The sequence below is a fragment of the Artibeus jamaicensis genome, unplaced genomic scaffold (genome assembly GCF_021234435.1).
Source record: "Artibeus jamaicensis isolate MK-2021 breed Jamaican fruit bat unplaced genomic scaffold, CSHL_Jam_final contig_47, whole genome shotgun sequence".
Classification (NCBI taxonomy): Eukaryota; Metazoa; Chordata; class Mammalia; order Chiroptera; family Phyllostomidae; genus Artibeus; species Artibeus jamaicensis.
Genome location: NW_026521848.1, coordinates 2,917,450 through 2,938,760, shown reverse-complemented (window position 1 = coordinate 2,938,760; position 21,311 = coordinate 2,917,450). Strand labels below are relative to the sequence as shown.

General features: G+C 40.7%; 1 pseudogene; it reads left to right on the top strand.

The window, feature by feature from the left end:
• LOC128627802 (prostaglandin E synthase 3-like) overlaps window positions 1–20,491 on the top strand; it is a 45,595-nt pseudogene extending 25,104 nt beyond the window's left edge.
• Window positions 20,492–21,311: the final 820 nt, after the last annotated feature.

The window sequence follows — 21,311 nt, the reverse complement described above, 5'->3', positions numbered from 1 at the left end:
ATGTATTAGATGGGACAGGCCCATGAACCTTCTCTTAGGCCCATCTGTTCACTTCCTTGTAAAATCTAGTTCTCCCAAAGAACCTCCAACCTTTGACATCTGATTACCTTCCATATCTAATCATGTTTCTTGTCTTCCACCCTTCCCAGGTGACATGTGGTCACCCTGGCTTACATTACAATTCTGCTTCTGATGAACTGAGCAATCTGCAATTCCTTTAAGATTATAGGTAGAAAGAACCCAAGAGATGTAGCATTACTAAGTTACAAACCTATGGTATTTCTCTTGGTAATATGGCCATGATGATGAGCAAGTAGATTTTTAAAGTTTTAGAACTGAATTCCTTATTTTTCACTCCATTAATAGCTTGATGTATCACTTTCCCAATCCACAAAAACCTAGCTTCACATTCAGTCACACAAAAACTGAGAGTTGATACATACGCATTCACTCATTAGAGAAATACTGAACTTTGGCCAGTATGGCTCAGTTGATTAGAGCATCAACCTGTACACCAAAATGTTGCAGGTTCAATTCTTGGTCAGAGCATATTTCTAGGTTGCACGTTTGATCCCTGGTTGGGGAGCCTATGAGAGGCAACCAATTGATGTTTCTCTTTCACATTGATGTTTCTCCTTCTCTCCATTTTTATTTCTGTCTCTCTCTCTCTCTCTCCCACTCACTGTCCACCCCCTCTCCCCCTCACCCTCCCTCTCCTCTTTCTAAAAGTAATTTAAAAAATGTCCTCAGATGAGGATTAAAAAAAATTTTTAAAGAAATACTGAGAACAAAAGAGTGGCCAAGATGAAGGCATAGGTGAAAATACTGTACCTCCTCACACAACCAGAATTAAGGACAATAAAGATTTAGAAGCAAAAACACAACCAGAACAGACAGAAAATTGAACTGTACCGGAGTCTGACAACCATTCAACCAGACAGGTAAGAGAGGTGGAGTGGGCGGCTGGCAGAGAGGGGTCCCAGAAGGAAGAGGCGGTGGTTAGCAGAACTGAGTTCAGGGAGGAATTGAGCAACCCAGTGTGACACGCAAGGCGGGTGGCTGACCAAGGACACACATTCCTGTGCAGGAAAACCAGGCAAAAAATGGACAGCGAGACAGACTGCACAACCCAGGGCCCCAGTGACAGGATATAAAGCCTAAAAGCAGCAACTGGAAAAACTTTCAGGGGTTGTGGTGCTGGGAGAGGCTCCCAGCCACACAGGAGGGTTTGTTGGAGAAAACCACAGGGTCCTAGAATGCACACAAGCCCACCCACCTGGGAACCAGCACCAGAAGGGCCCAATTTGCTTGTGGGAAGAGGCAGAGGGGATTGGAATCTTAGAGAAAGTGGAACAAGCACCATTACTCCCTTTATGGCCCCACCCCCACATATAGCCTCACAATCCATAGCAACTGGGTTGACTCACCCTGGTGAACATCTAAGGCTTCACCCTTCACTTATGTAACAGGTGCAACCAGGCCAAAAAATTGTGCCTCAAACAGAAGAACAAATCAAAGCCCCATAGCAAATACTTCTAAGCAACCCAGAGATAGCCAACCTATCAGATGCACAATTCAAAATGCTAATGATCAGGATGCTCACAGAACTGGTTGATTTTGGTTGCAAATTAGATGAAAAAATGAAGGCTACACTAAGTGAAATGAAGAAAAACACACAGGAAACCAATAGTGATGGAAAGAAAACTGGGACTCAGATCAATGGAGTGGACCAGAAGAAAGAAATAAACAGTCAACCAGAAAAGAATGAAGAAACCAGAACTTAAAAAATTGAGGAGAGGCTTAGGAATCTCTTGGACAACTATAAACGTTCCAACATCTGAATCATAGGGGTGACAGAAGAAGAGGAAGAGCAAGAAATTGAAAACTTATTTGAACAAATAATAAAATAAAAAAGAACTTCCACAATCTGGCAAAGGAAATAGACTTCCAGGAAGTCCAGGAAGCTCAGAGAGTCCCAAAGAAGTTGGACCCAAGAAGGAACACACCAAGGCACATCATCATTACATTAGCCAATATTAAAATGAAGGAGAGAATTCTAGAAGCAGCAAGAGATAAGGGGCAGTCACCTACAAAGAAGTTCCCATCAGACTGTCAGCTGATTTCTCAACAGACCATACAGGCAAGAAGGGGTTGCAAAGAAGTATTCCAAGTCATGAAATCCAAAGACCTACATCCAAGATTGCTCTATCCAGCAAAGCTTTCCTTTATAATGGAAGGGTAGATCCAACACTTTCCAGATAAGGTCAGGTTCAATATATTTATTTCATATAATAAGGGCTCAGATCACCAAGCCCTTATACGAAATGTTAAAGGGACTTATCTAAGAAAAAGAACATAAAAAATATGAACAGCGAAAGGACAGCAAACTCACAGTTATTAACAACCACACCTAAAACAAAAGCAAACTAAGCAGACAGCTAGATCAGGAGCAGAGCCACAGAAATGGAGATCACATGGAGGGTTAGCAACAGGAGAATGGGAGGAGAAGTGGGAAGAAGGTACAGAAAATAAGTAGCATAGACGGTTGGGAGAAAATAGACGGGGAGGGCAAGAGTAATCTGGGAAATGTAGAGGCTAAAGAACTTATGACACATGGACACAAATTAAAAAGGGAAAATGGGGGGAGGGGGTGTGCAGGGTAGAGGGGAATTTAGGGGATAAATGGGACAACTATAATGGCATAATCAATAAAATACACTTTAAAAAAAGAAATGCTGAAACTTAACTGTATTCTAGGCGCTGTACTAAACATTGGCACTGAGCAGTAAATAAAACTAAGTGGATTTCCTTCACAGAGCTGATATAATATGGAGTGAGACAGATAGATAGATATAGAAGTATCAGTTGCTAAGTGCTATGGAGAAAAAGCACTATAAGGGGGATGGAAAATGCCAGAGGGAGAAAGGAAAGGAGGCCTCATTTATTAGGCAATATTTTAGCAGAAATCTGAGGAAATGAAGAATAAAACATGTTTATCTGGGGAAACAGCATTCCAGGCACAGGAATAAGTATGTACCAAGAGGCTGCAGGGGGTTTCACACGTTTGAGCAAGGCTGCTGGAGCTGGATGAGAGGAAGAGTGACAGGAAATGTACTTGGATAGATCAGAGGAAGTAATACTGAACTCAGGTTCAGCTGCCTGCTGCTACAGGAAAGGCAGTTTATTCCTGAGAAAATAGCGGACTCCCATTTCAAAGATCATCTTAACCTCTCAGTGTAAGCAGGGGTTTTTATTAGGAGGGAGAGGAAAAGCAGAACAAAGAAACCGGGAGGGATTGAAAGTTCTCTATGTGTAAGTTAGCACAGTCCATTGAAACTGGTTAAGCAGAGGTGTGGTGGGTATTTTGTTAGTTAGTTAGTTAGTTAGTTAGTTAGTTAGTTAGTTAGTTAGTTTAGTGATTTGAGAGAGAGAGAGAAACATTGATGTGAGAAACATCGATTGACTGCATCTGGTACGTGTCTCAACCAGAGATTGAATCTTCAACCGAGGTATGTGTCCTAACCAGGGGTCAAACCCACAACCTTTTGGTGAATAGGACAACACTCCAACCAACTGGGCCGCTTAACCAGGACACAGAGGTCCAATTTTTATCGTTGAGAGTCATCAAGTCTCCTGGAGGCAGAAAGTCCAGTTGCTGGAGTAAGCCTCCCACCACAAAAATGGTTCCTGGAACTCTTACACAAATATGCTGCTTATCCACAGGTTACATTTTAGTTAACAATTCATTTATAACAACACTTTTAACAAACAATATTAAAAGAATAGAGGGATGGGTTACAGAAGAGCTGTTGCTTATATAGGCCTTCTAGGCCATTATAAGGACTTTGGCTTTTCTTCTTAAAAAACCATTAGAGGACAGCTAGATCAGGAGTGAACCATAGAAATGAAGATCATGTGGAGGATTAGCAACAGGTGAGTGGGAGAAGAAGGGGGGAGAAGGTACAGAAAATAAGTAGCATAGACGGTAGGTAGAAAATAAATAGGGAGGAGGGTAAGAATAGTAGGGGAAATACAGAATCTAAAGAACTTGAGACACACGTTCATGAACTAAAGGGGGGGAATGATGGGGGAGGAGTGTGCAGGGTGGAGGGGAATGAAGGGGGGGAATAGAACAACTGCAATGGCATAATCAATTTAAAAAATTAGAGAATTTTGAACAAAGGGAATAATGCAATCTAATGTTCATTTTTAAAATGTTTTATTAATTATGCCATTACAGTTGTCCCATTTCTACCCCTTCGTTCCCCCCAACCTTGCCCACCCCCCCCCCCCCCATTTTCCCCTTTTAGTTCATGTCCATGTGTCATAAGTTCTTTAGCCTCTACATTTCCCAGATTACTCTTGCCCTCCCCCTGTCTATTTTCTCCCAACCGTCTATGCTACTTATTCTCTGTACCTTCTTCCCACTTATCCTCCCACTCCCCTGTTGCTAACCCCCCACGTGATCTTCATTTCTGTGGTTCTGCTCCTGATCTAGCTGTCTGCTTAGTTTGCTTTTGTTTTAGGTGTGGTTGTCAATAACTGTAAGTTTGCTGTCCTTTCACTGTTCATCTTTTTCTTAGATAAGTCCCTTTAACATTTCATATAATAAGGGCTTGGTGATGACATACTCCTTGAACTTGAACTCATCTGAGAAACACTTTATCTGCCCTTCCATTGTAAAAGAAAGCTTTGCTGGATAGAGCAATCTTGGATGTAGATCTTTGGATTTCATGACTTGGAATACTTCTTTGCAACTCCTTCTTGCCTGTATGGTCTGTTGAGAAATCAGCTGACAGTCTGATGGGAACTCCTTTGTAGGTGACTGTCCCCTTATCTCTTGCTGCTTCTAGGATTCTCTCCTTCATTTTAATATTGGCTAATATAATGATGATGTGCCTTGGTGTGTTCCTTCTTGGGTCCACCTTCTTTGAGACTTTATGAGCTTCCTGGACTCCCTAGAAGTCTATTTCCTTTGCCAGATTGTGGAAGTTCTCTTTTATTATTTGTTCAAATAAGTTTTCAATTTCTTGCTCTTCCTCTTCTTGTGTCACCCCTATGATTCAGATGTTGGAATGTTTAAAGTTGTCCCAGAGATTCCTAAGCCTCTCCTCAATTTTTAAAAAATATTTTATTTATTCATTTATCTTTAGAGGGAAAGAAACATCAATGTATGGTTGCCTTTCATGTGTTCCCTGCTGGGAACTGGCCTGCAGGGAACCAGCCTGCAACCCAGGCATGTGCCCTGACTGGGAATCAAACCACGATCCTCTAGTTCGCAGGCCAGTGCTCAATCCACTGAGCTACACCAGCCAGGTCTCCTCAATTTTTTAAGTTCTGGTTTCTTCATTCTTTTCTGGTTGACTGTTTATTTCTTCCTTCTGGTCCACTCTATTGATTTGAGTCCCAGTTTTCTTCCCTTCATTGTTTGTTCTCTGTATATTTTTCTGTATTTCATATTGTATAGCCTTCATTTCTTCCTTTATTTTGTGACCATACTCAACTATTTCTGTGAGCATCCTGATTACCAGTATTTTGAACTCTGCGTCTGACAGGTTGGTTATCCCTTTGTCACTTAGTTCTATTTTTGGAGCTTTGATCTGCTCTTTCATTAGGGCCATATTTTTTTGTCTCAGTGCAGCTATTATAGTGTAAGGGGTAGAGCTTAGGTATTTACTCACTTTGCTGGGGTTGTGGCTCTGTATGTGGGGGAGGGGTTAGAGAGGGAACAAGGCTACTTATTTAGCTCTCAGACCATTTTCAGTCATTTCCCTTCTACCCACAAGACAATTGGGTTATTCTGGTCCTGATTCCTGGGGTAGGTGGGTTTGTGTACATTCCAGGACCCCATGGGTTTCTCCAAAGATCTCTCCTGTGAGACTAAAAGTTCCTTCGATCACTGCAACCCCCACAAGTTTTTACAGCCAGAGGTTTTGAGGCCTTAGTTTGCCATGCTGGAACCCTAGGTTGCACAGTCTGTCTCGCTCCCAAGTTATTCCTCCTGGCTTCTCCGCATGTGATGTGGGACCATCCGCTCTGCCAGCCACCACCTTCCCCACCCATCCATCACCTTGCAGTGCATCTTCTCCAAACCAGGGGCCAGTCTCTGCCCCTCCTACTGGTGTGGATGAATCTTTCTTCTTTAACTTCCTGGTTGTCAGACTTCCATAGTTCAATTTTCTGGCAGTTCTGGTATGTGTGTGTGTGTATTTTCTGGCAGTTCTGGTGTGTGTGTATGTGTGTGTATATTTAATTTGTTGTTGTCCTTCTTTTGGTTGTGCAAGGAAGCAAAGTATATCTACCTATGCTTCAATCTTGGCTGGAAGTCCAGATTTTCTTTCTTATGATTTAGTCTTGGTAGGTTTGAGTGTCTAGGAATTTCTCCATTTCATCTAGGTTATCCATTTTTGAGGATATAATTGTTCATATTACTCTCTTATAATTTTTATTACTGCAGAATTAGTAGTAATGTCCCCATTTTCATTTTTTATTTTAGAAATTTGAGTATTATTTTTTCTAGTCCTTATATCAATAGCTAAGTTGTGTCAATTATGTTGCTCTTTCAATGAACCAGCTTTTTATTTCATGAATTTTTTCCTGTGTCATTTCTAGTTTTTATTTCATTTACTTCTGATCTACTCTTTATTATTTTTTCCTTGTTCTATCTTTGGGTTTAGATTTTTCTTCTTTTTCTAGTTTAAGTCATAAAGTTAGGTTGTTAACTTGGTGTCTTTCTTGTTTTTAAGCATAAGCATTTATGGATATAAATTTTCCCCTTAGCACCATCACTGCATCCCCTAAGTTTTTATTATTATTCAGCTCTCAGTACTTTCTTGTGATTTCTTTTTGACCCAGTGGTTGTTTTAAAATGTATTGTTTACCGGTAAGGGGCGAAACCGGCGCGGGTGAGGAGTTACAAAGGAGAACTCGATCGACCCGGGCGCTGGCGCGGAACCCAGACGCGCGAATCCAGTCGCCCGGGTTCCAAACCCAGGATTGGACCTAGTGAGCAGCCCACCGGGTGAGCGACTACGGAGGAGTCAGTGGGGAGGCGGTGGCAGCGAGTTGACTGTGGGTGCCCGGATATGCGCGGGTGAGGGAGTGAGCGGTGGGACCGGCTGCGGTGGCGGCGGCGGGCGCCATTTTCCCCGCTCTGACCACGCCCCCACATACAGCGTCACAACCCAGCGACCTGGGACTCCAAGGTGCCGGTTCTCTCAATTAAAGGGCCAGAACAGACCAAAAATGTCGCAGGGGGACCTCAAAGTCCCGGAGATAAATCTAAGTGACGAAGAAATAGCAAATCTCTCAGACGCACAGTTTAAAACACTGGTCATCAGCTTCCTCACAGATCTGGTGGACTATAGCCACAAATTAGAGAAACATATGAAGGCTAAATTAAGGGAAATGAATGGAATTCCACAGGAAACCCATAGAGATGAAAAAAAAACTGGGACTCAACTCAATGGAGTGAACCAGAAGGAAGAAAAAAATGATCAATCAGAAAGGAATGAAGAAATAAGAATTCAGAAAAATGAGGAGAAGCTTAGGAACTTCCAGGACATCTATAAACGCTCCAATATCCGAATTATAGGGGTACCAGAAGGGGGGAAAGACACAACCACCAGTGGAAAAACTATTTGAACAAATAATAAAAGAAAATTTCCCCAATCTGGCAAAGGAAACAGACTTCCAAGAAATCCAAGAAGCCCAGAGAGTACCAAAAAAGTTGGACTCAAGAAGAAACACACCAAGGCATATCATAATTACATTAGCCAAAATTAAAACGAAGGAAAGAATCCTGGAAGCAGCAAGAGCTAAGGGGACAATCACCTACAAAGGAGTCCCCATCAGGCTGTCAGCAGATTTCTCAAAAGAGACCTTACAGGCAAGAAGGGGCTGGAAAGAAATATTCCAAGTCATGAAAACTAAAGACCTACAACCAAGATTGCTCTATCCAGCAAAACTTTCATTTAGAACGGAAGGACAGATAAGGTGCTTCTCAGATAAGACCAAATTCAAGGAGTTCATCATCACCAAGCCCTTATTATATGAAATGTTAAAGGGACTTATCTAAGAAAAGAAGTTAAAGAAACATGAACAGTGAAAGGACAACAAGCTCACAGTTATTAACAACCACACCTAAAACGAAAGCAAACTAAAAGGACAGCTAGATCAGGAGTGGAAACATAGAAATGAAGATCTCAAGGAGGGTTAGCAACAGGGGGAGTGGGAGGAGGAGACGGGGAGAGAAGGTACAGAAAACAAGTAGCATAGACAGTAGATAGAAAATAGATGGGGGGGGGGCAAGAATAGTATGGGAAATATAGAACCTAAAGGACTTGAGACACATGGACATAAGCTAAAGGGGGGGTAATGGGGGGGTTGGGGGGACAGGGTGGAGGGGAATGAAGGGGGGAATAGAACAACTGTAACAGCATAAACAATTCAAAAAAATAAATAAATTTATTTAATAAAAAATAAAAAAATTTAAAAAAATAAAAATAAAAATAAAATGTATTGTTTAAATTTGACTTTTGTAAATTTTTCAGTTTTCCTTCTGTTCTTGATTTCCAGGTTCATCCCATTGTGATGAAAGAAGATACTTTATATGATATCTATTGTTTAAAAATCTACTGAGACTTGACTTTCTCCCAGCCAGAGTAGCTACACTCTTTACATGGTGCATTGTGGAAACCCAGGTCAAGTCACTGCCACCTCTGTCATCTGACAGAAGCAAAAAGAGGATCACTGGGAAGAAAATGCTGGAGTCTTTCCCTGAGAGGAGTCCACTGCCCAGCAACTGCCACTGGAAAGGCCCACCAACCCATTCACCCATCCTCCTGCCCCATTCACAATACAGCCTGCTTCGGCAAAGTGGTATGATGAAAGAGACTGTCTTCATTGAATTTTGTATTGAAGAGAAAAAGATGCTAATGTAAATTTTGAAAAATCTAAACACATTCAGTTGTCTTGGAGGATGATAAATTTCTTAAATACTTTTGATGTTTATTGTTATTCAGGTAGAATTTTCTGCCTTTTCCTCCAACCCCACCCTACAACCCCAGCCTTTCCTACCTCCCTCCCCTGTTTCTACCCTCCCTTGTTATTTTCCATGTGACCTTTATAGTTGTTCCTGTAAACCCTTCACTCTTTTCCCCCATTATCCCCTCCCCTCTCCTCTCTGGTCACTGTCAGCCTGTTCCCAATTTTAATGTCTTTGGTTATATTTTTCTTGCTCGTCTATTTTGTTGATTAGGTTCCAGTTAGTGGTAAGATCATATAGTATTTGTCTGTCACCGCCTGGCTTATTTCACTTAGCATAATGCTCTCTAGTTCCATCATGCTGTTGCAAAGGGGAGGAGCTCCTTCTTTCTTTCTGCTGTGTAGAATTCCACCGTGTAAATGTACCATAATTTTTAAAATATATTTTATTGATTATGCCATTGTGGTTGTCCTATTCCCCCCCCTTCATTCCCCTCCACCCTGCACACCCCCTCCCTCACCATACCTCCCCTTTAGTTTAAGTCCATGTGTCACAAGTTCTTTAGATTCTATATTTCCCACACTGTTCTAGCCCTCCACCCTGTCTCTTTTCTATCTACCATCTATACTGTTTATTCTCTGTACCTTCTCTCTTCTTCTCCTCCTCCCACTCCCCTGTTACTAACACTTCATGTGATCTCCATTTCTATGGGTTCGCTCCTGATCTAGCTGTCCTCTTAGTTTGCTTTTGTTTTAGGTATGGTTGTTAATAACTGTGAGTTTGCTGTCCTTTCACTGTTCATATTTTTTATCTTCTTTTTCTTAGATAAGTCTCTTTAACTTTTCATATAATAAGGGCTTGGTGATGACATACTCCTTGAACTTGAACTCATCTGAGAAACACTTTATCTGCCTTTCCATTGTAAATAAAAGCTTTGCTGGATAGAGCAATCTTGGTTGTAGGTCTTTGGATTTCATGACTTGGAATATTTCTTTGCAACTCCTTCTTGCCTGTATGGTCTGTTGAGAAATCAGCTGACAGTCTGATGGGAACTCCTTTGTAGGTGACTGTCCCCTTAGCTCTTGCTGCTTCTAGGATTCTCTCCTTCATTTAAATCTTGGCTAATGTAATTATGATGTGCCTTGGTGTGTTCCTTCTTGGGTCCAATTTCTTTGGGACTCTCTGAGCTTCCTGGACTTCCTGGAAGTCTATTGCCTTTCCCAGATTGGGGAAGTTCTTTATTATTTGTTCAAATTAGTTTTCCACTTGTCACTCTTCCTCTTTCCCTTCTGGTACTCTTATAATTTGGATGTTGGAACATTTAAAAATGTCCTGAAGGTTCATAAGCCTCTCCTAATTTTTCTGAATTTTTGTTTCTTCATTCTTTTCTGTTTGGTCATTTTTTTCCTTCCTTCTTATTCACTGAATTGATTTGAGTCCCAGTTTCCTTTTCATTGCTATTGGTGTCCTGTGCAATTCCATTTATTTCAATTAGTTTCGCCTTCATATATTTGTCTAATTTGTGGCTATAATCAACCAGTTCTGTGAGGATCCTGATCACCAGTGTTTTGAACTGTGCATCTGATAGGTTGGCTATGTCTTCATTGCTTAGAAGTATTGACTTGGAGCTTTGAGCTGTTCTTCTTTTTTTAATTTTTTTATTGATTATGCTGTTACAGTTGTTCTATTCACCCCTTCATTCCTCTCCACCCTACCCCCCCGTCCCCACCATTACCCCTCCTTTAGTTTATGACCATGTGTCTCAAGTCCTTTAGATTCTATATTTCCCATGCTATTCTTGCCCCTCATCTATTTTCTATCTACTGTCTATGCTACTTATTTTCTGTACCTTCTCCCCCCTTCTCCTCCTCCCACTCCCCTGTTGCTAACCCTCCTTGAGATCTTCATTTCTATGTTTCCACTCCTGATCTAGCTGTCCTTTTAGTTTGCTTTTGTTTTAGGTGTGGTTGTTAATAACTGTGAGTTTGTTGTCCTTTCACTGTTCATGTTTCTTTAACTTCTTTTTCTTAGATAAGTCCCTTTAACATTTCATATAATAAGGGCTTGGTGATGATGAACTCCTTGAATTTGATCTTATCTGAGAAGCACCTTATCTGTCCTTCCATTCTAAATGAAAGTTTTGCTGGATAGAGCAATCTTGGTTGTAGGTCTTTGGATTTCATGACTTGGAATACCTCTTTCCAGCCCCTTCTTGCCTGTAAGGTCTCTTTGGAGAAATCAGCTGACAGTCTGATGGGGACTCCTTTGTAGGTGACTGTCCCCTTAGCTCTTGCTGCTTCTAGGATTCTCTCCTTCATTTTAATTTTGGCTAATGTAATGATGATGTGCCTTGGTGTGTTCCTTCTTGGGTCCAACTTCTTTGGGACTCTCTGAGCTTCCTGGATTTCCTGGAAATCTATTTCCTTTGCCAGATTGGGGAAATTCTCCTTTATTATTTGTTCAAATAAGTTTTCCACTGGTGGCTGTGCCTTTCCCCCTTCTGGTACCCCTATAATTCGGATGTTGGAGCGTTTAAAGATGTCCTGGAGGTTCCTAAGACTCTCCTCATTTCTTTGAATTCTTGCTTCTTGACTCTTTTCTGTTTGGCCATTATTTGCTTTCTTCTGGTCCACTCCATTGATTTGAGTCCCAGTTTCCTTTTCATTGCTATTGGTGTCCTGTGCAATTCCATTCATTTCAATTAGTTTTGCCTTCATATATTTGTCTAATTTGTCGGTATAATCAACCAGTTCTGTGAGGATCCTGATGACCAGTGTTTTAAACTGTGCGTCTGAGAGTTTTGCTATTTCTTCATTGCTTAGATTTACAGGCTCTGGGGCTTTGAGATCTTCTTGAGCCATTTTTGGTCTGTTCTGGCCCTTTAAGTGTGAGGAACGGAGCCTTGGACTCCCAGGTTGCTGGGTTGTGATGCTGTATGTGGGGGCGTGGTCAGAGCGGGGAAATGGCGGTACCCTCTGCTGTTTCCAGTCGCTGGGTGAGGAGCAGAGTCTTAGGTGGTTCACCAGGGCTTGGCCACTCAGAGTCGCTGGGTTATGACGCTGTATGTGGAGGTGGGGTAAGAGCAGGGAAATGGCGGCGCCGTCTTTGCCGCCTGCCGCAGAGACCCACTGGGTCCCCGTCTAATTGCCCACTCCCTCGCTTGTCTATCCACGCAGAAATGTGTGACCACAGTCAACCCACAGCCCTGCTCCCTGGCTGTTTCCCCGTGGTTGCTCGCTTGGTCGCTCGCTCGGTTGCTCACTAGGTCCAACCCTGTGCCTGGATTCCACGCCTGAGTCTGTCTGCCCGAGTTTTCCTGTGCAACCCCGCTCCACCAGCTGCTGGTTTTGCCCCTTACTGGTCAGGCTGAAGAATTTGTTTTTAACAGACTTCCGAAAAGTTCAATTTTCTGTGTTCTGGCTGTGTTTTCTGTTGCTGATATTTAGTTGTCTCTAAACTTGGTTGTGTGAGAAGGCACGGCACATCCACCTATGCCTCCATCTTGGCGGAAGTCCTGAGCTGTTCTTCTTGAGCCATAATGATTTGATCTGTTCACGCCTGTTGTGTATGAAGGGTGGAGCCTTAGGTGTTCACCAGGGCAGGGCGACCCATGTCTTTGGGTTGTGATGTTGTATGTGAGGGTGGGGTCAGAGAGGGGCAATGGCGTTTTTTCTACTCTCTCAGATTTCGGTCCTCTCCACTGCTTCCCACAAGCAAACTGGGCCCCCCCTCTTGCCAGCTGCCAGGTGTGTGAGCCTGTGCACCCTCCAGGACTTTGTGGGTCTCTCCAACAAACTCTCTGTGAGCCTGGGAGCTTCTCCCGGTACCTCAGCCCTCGAAAGTTTTTCCAATTGGTGCTTTTAGGCTTTAATTTTCTTGGCTGGGGCCCTAATTGTGCAGTCTGTCTCACTGCTCGCTCCACCTGCTTTATCTGCGCACGAATGTGTGGCTGCAGTCAGCCAGCCACCTTGCAGCACCACTGGGTCTGCCCATTGCCACCCAGTGCCTGGGATCTGCCAATGGCCACCTGCGCAACTGGGTTGGTCTGGCCACATTTTCCTGCTCCACCCTGCTCCGCCAACCGCTGACTTTGCCCCTCTTACCAGTCTGGCTGAATGGTTCATTGTTGTCAGACATCTGTACAGTTCAATTTTATGTGTTTTGGTTGGTTTTGTCAGTAAAACTTTGATGTCTTTAAACTTGGTTGTGCAAGGAGGCAGAATGTTTCCACCTACGCCTCCATCTTGGCCTGATGTCCTAAATGTCCCAAGTTTTTTGACCCATTCATTTACTGATAGGCACCTAGGTTGCTTCCAGCATTTGGCTATTGTAAATTGTGCTGCCATGAACATTAGGGTGCATAGGTTCTTTTGGATTAGTGTTTCGGGGTTCTTAGGATATAATCCCAGTAGTGAAATTGCCGGGTCAAAAGGCATATTCATTTTTAGTTTTCTGAGAAAATTCCATACTCTTTTCCAGAGTGGTTGCACCAGTCTGCAATCCCACCAACAGTGCACTAGGGTTCCCTTTTCTCCACAACCTCTCCAATACTTGTTTGTTGCTTTGTTTATGATGGCCATTCTCAATGGTGTGAAGTGGTATCTCACTGTGGTTTTAATTTGCATCTCTCTGATGGCTAGTGATGCTGAACATCTTTTCACATGTCTCTGGATCCTCTGTATGTCCTCCTTGGAGAAGTGTTTGCTCAAGTTCTTTGCCCATTTCTTAATTGGGTTGCTTGTCTTCCTGCAGTGGAGTCATGTGAGTTCTTTATATATTTTGGAGATCAAACCCTTGTCTGAGATATCATTGGCAAATATATTTTCCCATACCATTGGTTCTCTTTTCATTTGAATGCTGTTTTCTTTAGCTATGCAGAAGCTTTTTATTCTGATGAGATCCCATTTGTTTATTCTTTCCTTTATGTCCCTTGCTCTAGGGGACAGACATATCAGTGAAAATATTGCTGTGTGGAATATCTGAGATTTTCCTGCCTATGTTCTCCTGAAGGACTTTTATGGTGTCATGACTTATATTTAAGTCTTTTATTCACCTTGAATTTATTTTTGTGTGTGGTGTAAGTTTGTGGTCAAGTTTCTTTTCTTTCTTTCTTTCTTTCTTTCTTTCTTTCTTTCTTTCTTTCTTTCTTTGTCTCTCTCTCTCTCTCTCTTTCTTTCTTTCTTTCTCTCTCTCTCTCTTTCTCTTTCTTTCTTTCTTTCTTTCTTTCTTTCTTTCTTTCTTTCTTTCTTTCTTTCTTTCTTTCTTTCTTTCTTTCTTTCTTTCTTCTTTCGGCATGTAGCTGTCCTGCTTTCCCAACATCATTTGTGGAAGAGGCTATTTTTGCTCCATTTTATGCTGCTGTCCCCTTTGTCAAATATTAATTGACCATAGAGATTTGGGTTTTATTTCTGGACTCTCTATTCTGTTGCATTGCTCCATGTCTCTGTTCTTATACCAGTACCAGGCTGTTTTGATTTCAGTGGCTTTGTAATATAGTTTGATACCAGGTATTGTGATCCCTCCTGCTTTGTTCTTCTCTCTCAAAATTGCTGCAGCTATTTGGGATTGTTTATGGTTCCATATAAATTTTTGCAGTGTTTCTCCAATATCTGTGAAATGCGCCATTGCTACTTGAATAGGTATTGTGTTGAATCTACAAATTGCTTTGGGTAGAATGGACGTTTTGATGATGTTAATTCTTCCAATCCATGAACATGGTACATGCTTCCATTTGTTTGTATCTTCCTTGGTTACTTCCTTTAATGTTGTGTAGTTTTCTGAGTATAGGTCTTTTACCTCCTTGGTTAGGTTTATTCCTGGGTATTTTATTTTTCTTGTTGCTATATCAAATGGTACTTTTTTTCTGATTTCTGCTTCTGATGTTTCATTGTTAGTATACAAAAAGCCTTGATTTCTGTATATTGACTTTATATCCTGCTGTTTTGCCAAATTCACTTATTAGGTCAAGCAGTTTTTGGCTGGCTGACTGCAGCCACACATCCTAGAATTTTCTATGTACACTATTATGCCAGCTTTGTTTTCTCTTTTCCAATTTCCATGCCTTTTATTTCCTCTACTTGTCTGATCGCTGTGGCTAAAACTTGCAATACTATGTTGAATAGCAGTAGTGAAAGTGGACAATCTTGTCTTGTTTCTGATCTTAGTGGAAAAGATTTTAGTTTTTGCCCATTGAGCATGATGTTGGCTGTAGGTCTCTCATATATGGCCTTTATTATATTGAAGAATGCTCCCTCTATTCCCACTTTGCTGAGTGCTTTTTTTAATAAATGGGTCCTGTACCTTATCAAATGCTTTTTCTGCAACTATTGATATGATCATGTGATTTTGATCTTTGCTTTCATTTATGTGATGTATTACATTTACTGATTTGTGAATATTGTACAATCCTTGCATCCCTGGGATGAATCCCATTTGGTCATGGTGTATTGTCTTTTTAATGTATTTTTGGATGCAGTTTGCCAATATTTTGTGACGAATTTTAACATCTACATTTATTATCAATATTGGCCTGAAGTTTTCTGTCTTTGTTGTGTTTTATCTGGTTTTGGAATTAGGATGATGCTGGCTTCATAAAAAGTTTGGGAGTCTTCCATCATTTCAGATTTTTTGGAATAGTCTGTGAAGGATAAGGGTTAGCTCTTCCTTAAATACTTTATAGTATTTTCCTTTCCAGGGCTTTTGTGTGACAGGGCTTTTGATCCAGGGCTTTTGTGTGATGGGAGTGTTTTGATTACTGCTTCAATTTTGTGAGCTGTTATTGGTCTTTTCAGGCTTTCTGCTTCTACTTCATTGAGTTTTAGAAGGTCATATTTTTTTAGAAATTTGTACATTTCACCTAAGTTTCAAATTTCTTGGTGTATAGTTCCTCATAGTAATTTCTTACAATCCTTTGTATTTCTGTGGTATCAGTAGTAATCTTTCCTGTTTCATTTCTGATTGTGTTTATTTGGTTCCTCTCTCTTTTTTCCTTGATGAGTCTGCATAAAGGCTTGTTGATTTTGTTTATCATGTCAAAGAACCAGGTCCTGGATTTATGGATCCTTAGAGTTGTGCTTTTAGTCTCTATGTCATTTAATTGTGCTCTGATCTTGGTTGTTTCCTTCCTTCTACTTGCTGTGGGCTGTCTTTGTTGTTGTTCTTTGAGTTCTTGTAGGTGTAGGATTAGGTTGTTTATTTGAAATAGTTCTATCTATTTTGGTAGGCCTGTTTCATCATGAACTTCCCTCTCAGGACTGCTTTTGCTGTATCCCTTAAGTTTTGGATTGTTGTTAGGTCATTTTCATTTGTTTCCAGAAACTTTGTGATTTCTTCCTAGATCTTATTCTTGGCCCATTCATTGTTTAATAACATGCTATTCAATCTCTATGAGTTTGAGTGTTTTTTTTTCCTTGAGGTTGTTTTCTAGTTTCAGTGCCTTATGGTCACAGAATATGCTTGATATGATTTCACTTTTCTTGAATTTGTTGAGGCTTGTTTTGTGTCCTATCATGTGGTCTATCTTTGCAAATGTTCCATGTGTATTCGCAAAGAATGTGTATTTATCTTCTATCAGATGAAAGGCTCTTTGTATATCAGTTACATTAATTCGATCTAGGACATTGTTCAATGCCACAGTATCTTTGTTGATATTTGTTTTTAAGATCTATCCATTTTTGACAATGGGATGTTGAAATCCCCTACAATAATTGTGTTGCTGTCAGTATCTTTCTTGAAGTCCTCTAAGATTTTCTTTATATATTTGGGTGCTCCTATGTTGGGTGCATATATATTTACAATGTTTATGTCTTTTGATGGATTCTTTCCTTGAGTATTATGAAGTCACCTTCTGGGTCTCTTTTTATGGCCCTTTGTTTGAAGTCTATTTTGTCTGATATGAGTATTGCTACCTCAGCTTTTTTTTTTCCTGTCCATTTGCTTGGAAAATTTGTTTCCAGCCCTTCCCTTTCAGTCTGTGTAGGTCTTTTTTTCTGAGGTCGGTCTCTTGTAGGCAGCATATGTGTGGGCCATGCTTTCTTATCCATTCAGCTATTCAATGTCTTTTTATTAGGGCATTTAATCCATTTACAGTTAAGATATTATTGATAGGTACTTATTCATTGCCATTTTTTCATTCCTGTGTTCTTCTCTCTCACTGTTTTTCTTGCTGTTCTTAAAGCAGACCCCTAGCATCTCTTGCTGTGCTGGTTTGGAGGAGGTGTATTCTTTTAGACTTCTTTTGCTTGGGAAACTCCTTATTTGGCCTTCCATTTTAGTTGAGAGTCTTGCTGGATAGAGTAGTCTCCTTTGGAGGCCTTTGGTTTTCATTACTTGGAATATTTCTTGCCAATCTCTTGTTGCTCATAGTGTTTCTCTTGAGAAACACTGCTAGTCTTATTGGGGCTTCCTCATATGTTACTTCCTTTTTCTCCTTTGCTACCTTTAAAATTCTCTCCTTGTCTTGGAATTTTACCATTTTAGTTATGGTGTGTCTTGAAGTGGGTCTCTTTGGGTTCTTCTTGACTGGGACTCTCTGTGTCCTGGATTTGTGTAACTTTTTCCTTTGTCAATTTAGGGAAGTTTTCCATCATTACTTTTTCAAACAGGCGTTCTATCCCTTCTCTTCCTCCTCCTCCTTCTTCTTCCTCTTCTTCTTCTTTTCTTCTTCCATCTCTATTATTTGGATATTACTACATTTCATGTTGTCTTGCAGTTCCCTTACCACCTATTCATCCTTTCTGAGTCTTTTTTCCTTTTCTTGCTCCTTCTGGGTGTTTTTTTTTTCTTTCTACCTTGTTCTCCAGCTCACTGATTTGATCCTCTGCTTCATCCAGCCTGCTTGTAATTCCTTCTAGTGTTTTTTTTTATTTATAAGATTTTATTGTTTATTTCTTTCTTGTTTTTGTTTATAGTTTCTCTTTCCTTTTTCTTATTATTGTAGTTCTCACTCAGTTCCTTGTAGTTGTCTGTGTTCCTTGAGAATCTTTGTAACCATTATTTTGAATTCTATATCTGATAGTTTGGTTACCACCATTTCATTTAGCTCCTTTAGCGGGGAATCTTCCATTCCTTTTGACTGCATATTCTTTTTTGTCTTCCCATTTGACGTGACTCTTTTCGTTTGTTTCTGTGCTTCCTGATGTTTTGCTTTGCTAGCTCTCTTTGTAAGGTGAACTTCTGTGGTAGGAATTCTGTGGCGTTCAGTAGTGTGGTCTCTTTAACCTCCTGTCCAGACATTCTGGGTTTACCCTTACTTCTGTTTGTGTGGGCTCTCTTGTTGTACTTGGGTTTTTACCTTTTGGTGATTTCTTTGTCAGTGGTTTCTCTCCTCCAGCAAGTATCCTGATGTTTGCAGCTCCCACCTCTTCTAGTATATAATCAGTGGCAGAGGAAGGCAAAATGGATTAAGGCAGTGGGAGAGTATTTTATGGAATTTAAAGTGCCAGCAAGTATAGAAGAGATAGGAGATTCTTTGGATAAATATAGTGTTAGCTATGATATTTCACCCAACTAGCCACTTTTTATAAGAGGTGAAAGAGAGATAAGACTGTTGTTAGAGGGGAGGAGGATTGTGAACTGAGTCCAGAAAACAGAGCACTTGTGCAGTTAGATGATGAGATATAGTGATAGTAAAGGATGGAAAGTAGGTGTAGTGTGAGAGAAAATAGAGTTAACTACAACAATAATAATCCTCAGGAATAAAGTGAATCAGGCTAAGATCAGGGAGTGTTGCTGTGTAGTATGTATAATTTTATGGAACAACAATTATTTACAATAGTACTTGAACACCAACAATATGACAAGAAATACATGATTTAGATAACCAAAATAGAAAGTACCTGATCAAGAGTTGTGTGTTATTAAAACATGGTTGAGGTGAAAGAAGGAAAATTAAAATACAATAAAGAAAAAAATAAGGAAAACCAGTCAATCAATGCAATTAAACAGAGAAATAAAATGAGGAAAACTAACCATAAAGAAGAGAAATGTAAATAGTGCTTATAAAATAAAAGTGGTAAAAATAATTTAAAAATAATAATACACATAAACAATAAAATGCTAGTTCTATGGCATAACAAAGTGACATTTGTCTCAATTTCTCAATTTTGGGGGTTAGTCTTGTGTTCTCCCTTTTGATCCGTCTCTGGACACTTTGTAACTCCAGGTCTTACTGTCTCACTTGGGGGAAGAAAAAAAGGAAAAACAAGAGAGAGGAATGGACCAAAAATAAGCCTTCTGCTGACTTTAAAACTGTTCAGCAAGTTCTGCTTGTCTTCCTGGATGCCACAGAAGAGGGAGACTGGGCTTCGCTTTTCTCCCTTACTGTGGTTTTGAGAGGATGGGGACCAGGTCCGGGCCACAATATTCAGTTTCCTAGCCTCTGGCCCAGGTCCTCTGTGAGCTGCCAGGCTCCAACCAGCCACTCAGTTCCTGAGTGGCACTCTGTTCCACTCAGCCACTCAGCCACTCAGCCTCTGGGCATGCAGCATGAGACAAGCTCAGGTATATGGTTCCACTCAGCCAATCAGTTTCTTGGTGCAGAGCACACAGCTCAAATCACCCTTGGGGTGAGCCAGCTGCTTCTTGAGGACTCCTTACAAAGCATCTGCTCACTGTTCTTAACAAGTGCACAGCTTTTCACACAGCACAACTTTCCAACCAGTCCAAAGACTATACAAGTCAGGGTCAGACACGACCCAACTCATTTCTTCTCCAGGTGTCTCCTGACACCTCAGTTTCTCTGGTGCCATCGTCCATAGTCCCAGTGGATGTATACCACCTCTGTGAGTCTCCCACTTCACCTCTATTCCCCTCAGCGACTTCCAGAATTCAGGTCCCTTCTGGTGTTGGGCTGCCCTCCCTGCTCTGGTAGGGGAGGGAGCTGGTGATCTAACTCTCCTCCACATATCCTGCAGCAGGTGCTGGGCTCAGGGGTCACAGCAACCTAGCACCCTGCGCAAATCCCAGGGACCTTACTGTCCCAGTACAATCCCCTCACCATTTGTTTTTCAATGTCTTCTACCATTTTGTCCTCCAAACTTTATACAAGCTGGGATTCCATTGGTTGTTCACTCTGGTCCTTAGAAGATCAGCTAGGTGTTCCACATGGGCACAGGGAGAACTGGGCTCTGCTCCCACCTACCTCACCACCATCTTCTCCCCCAGGAAGTGATCATTTTAAACATTTAAATGAAATTGATCTTTTTCAGTATACTGCTCTAAATTATTCCAAGCATTAAAGAATGGACAAGTGAATTTTATGTTAATCTGGCCAGTCATGGCCAAAGTTAACCAATAAAAATACAAAGCTTAATTGCCATAGTGTGGACTTCAATCATTGAAAAGACTGGAAAGATGATTCAGATGAAGACATTTCTAATTTTGATTATTAGATGATAAACAACATGGGTAGTGATGAGGATGTAGACTTACCAGAAGTACAATGGATGGTGCAGATGATGATTGACAGGACAGTGATGATGAAAAAAAATGCCAGATCTGGAGTAGGGAATGTTGTCCTCACCAGAGATGGAGAAAGAAAAATAACTTCTCTGCAAGATTTCAAATTAAGAGAATTCCTGAGTTCATAGATCTAAAAGCAAATCCTTAATTTGCTTCCTTTAATTCACTTTCAGCCTGTTCGTTTTCTTAAAGACTTCATTGTATGGGATGGTTTTAAGTCAGCTAAGGCAATAACGTTATGCATGAACATTTCCCAGACTCCCATAATGCTGTTGAGGTCCTAGGCAATTGTACAGCAGTTATGTTAAATAAACATTTCACTTGAGTCTTCTTTACTTCATAATACAGGTACTGACATGATAGAAAATCCTTGATTACAGAAAGATAACTAAGTTTTAGATTTGGAACATGGACTTAAACTGGCTAAAACAAGCTGATACCTTAAATTCAGGCTGTAACCTGTTTTTCTTCTGGTATATTCTTTGGGAGTGTCCCACTAACGTTTTATTTTCCAAAAAATTTGCTTCACATTATTATACATAAGTGATCACTTGTCAGTGTTCCAGATTTATCTCAGCTGAAAACTAGTAAATACCCTACACTTAGGTGGTTTTTGAAACCTGTACAATTGGTATTCACTGACCCTTCAACTTTTACATCTCTTAGCATGGAGAATGAAGAAAGGCTGTACGTTGTTGCTTGAGAGTCCATACATTTATACCATGTTTCTATTTCTACTGTCAGTATGGAAAATGAGTGAGAAAATGTTAATATACTGCTGATGTTTTATTTCTTTTTTTTTTAAATTCGGCTTGCACCAGGGTTGAAACCTCATTTTATGTTCATGGCAGTGGGGATTTTTTTA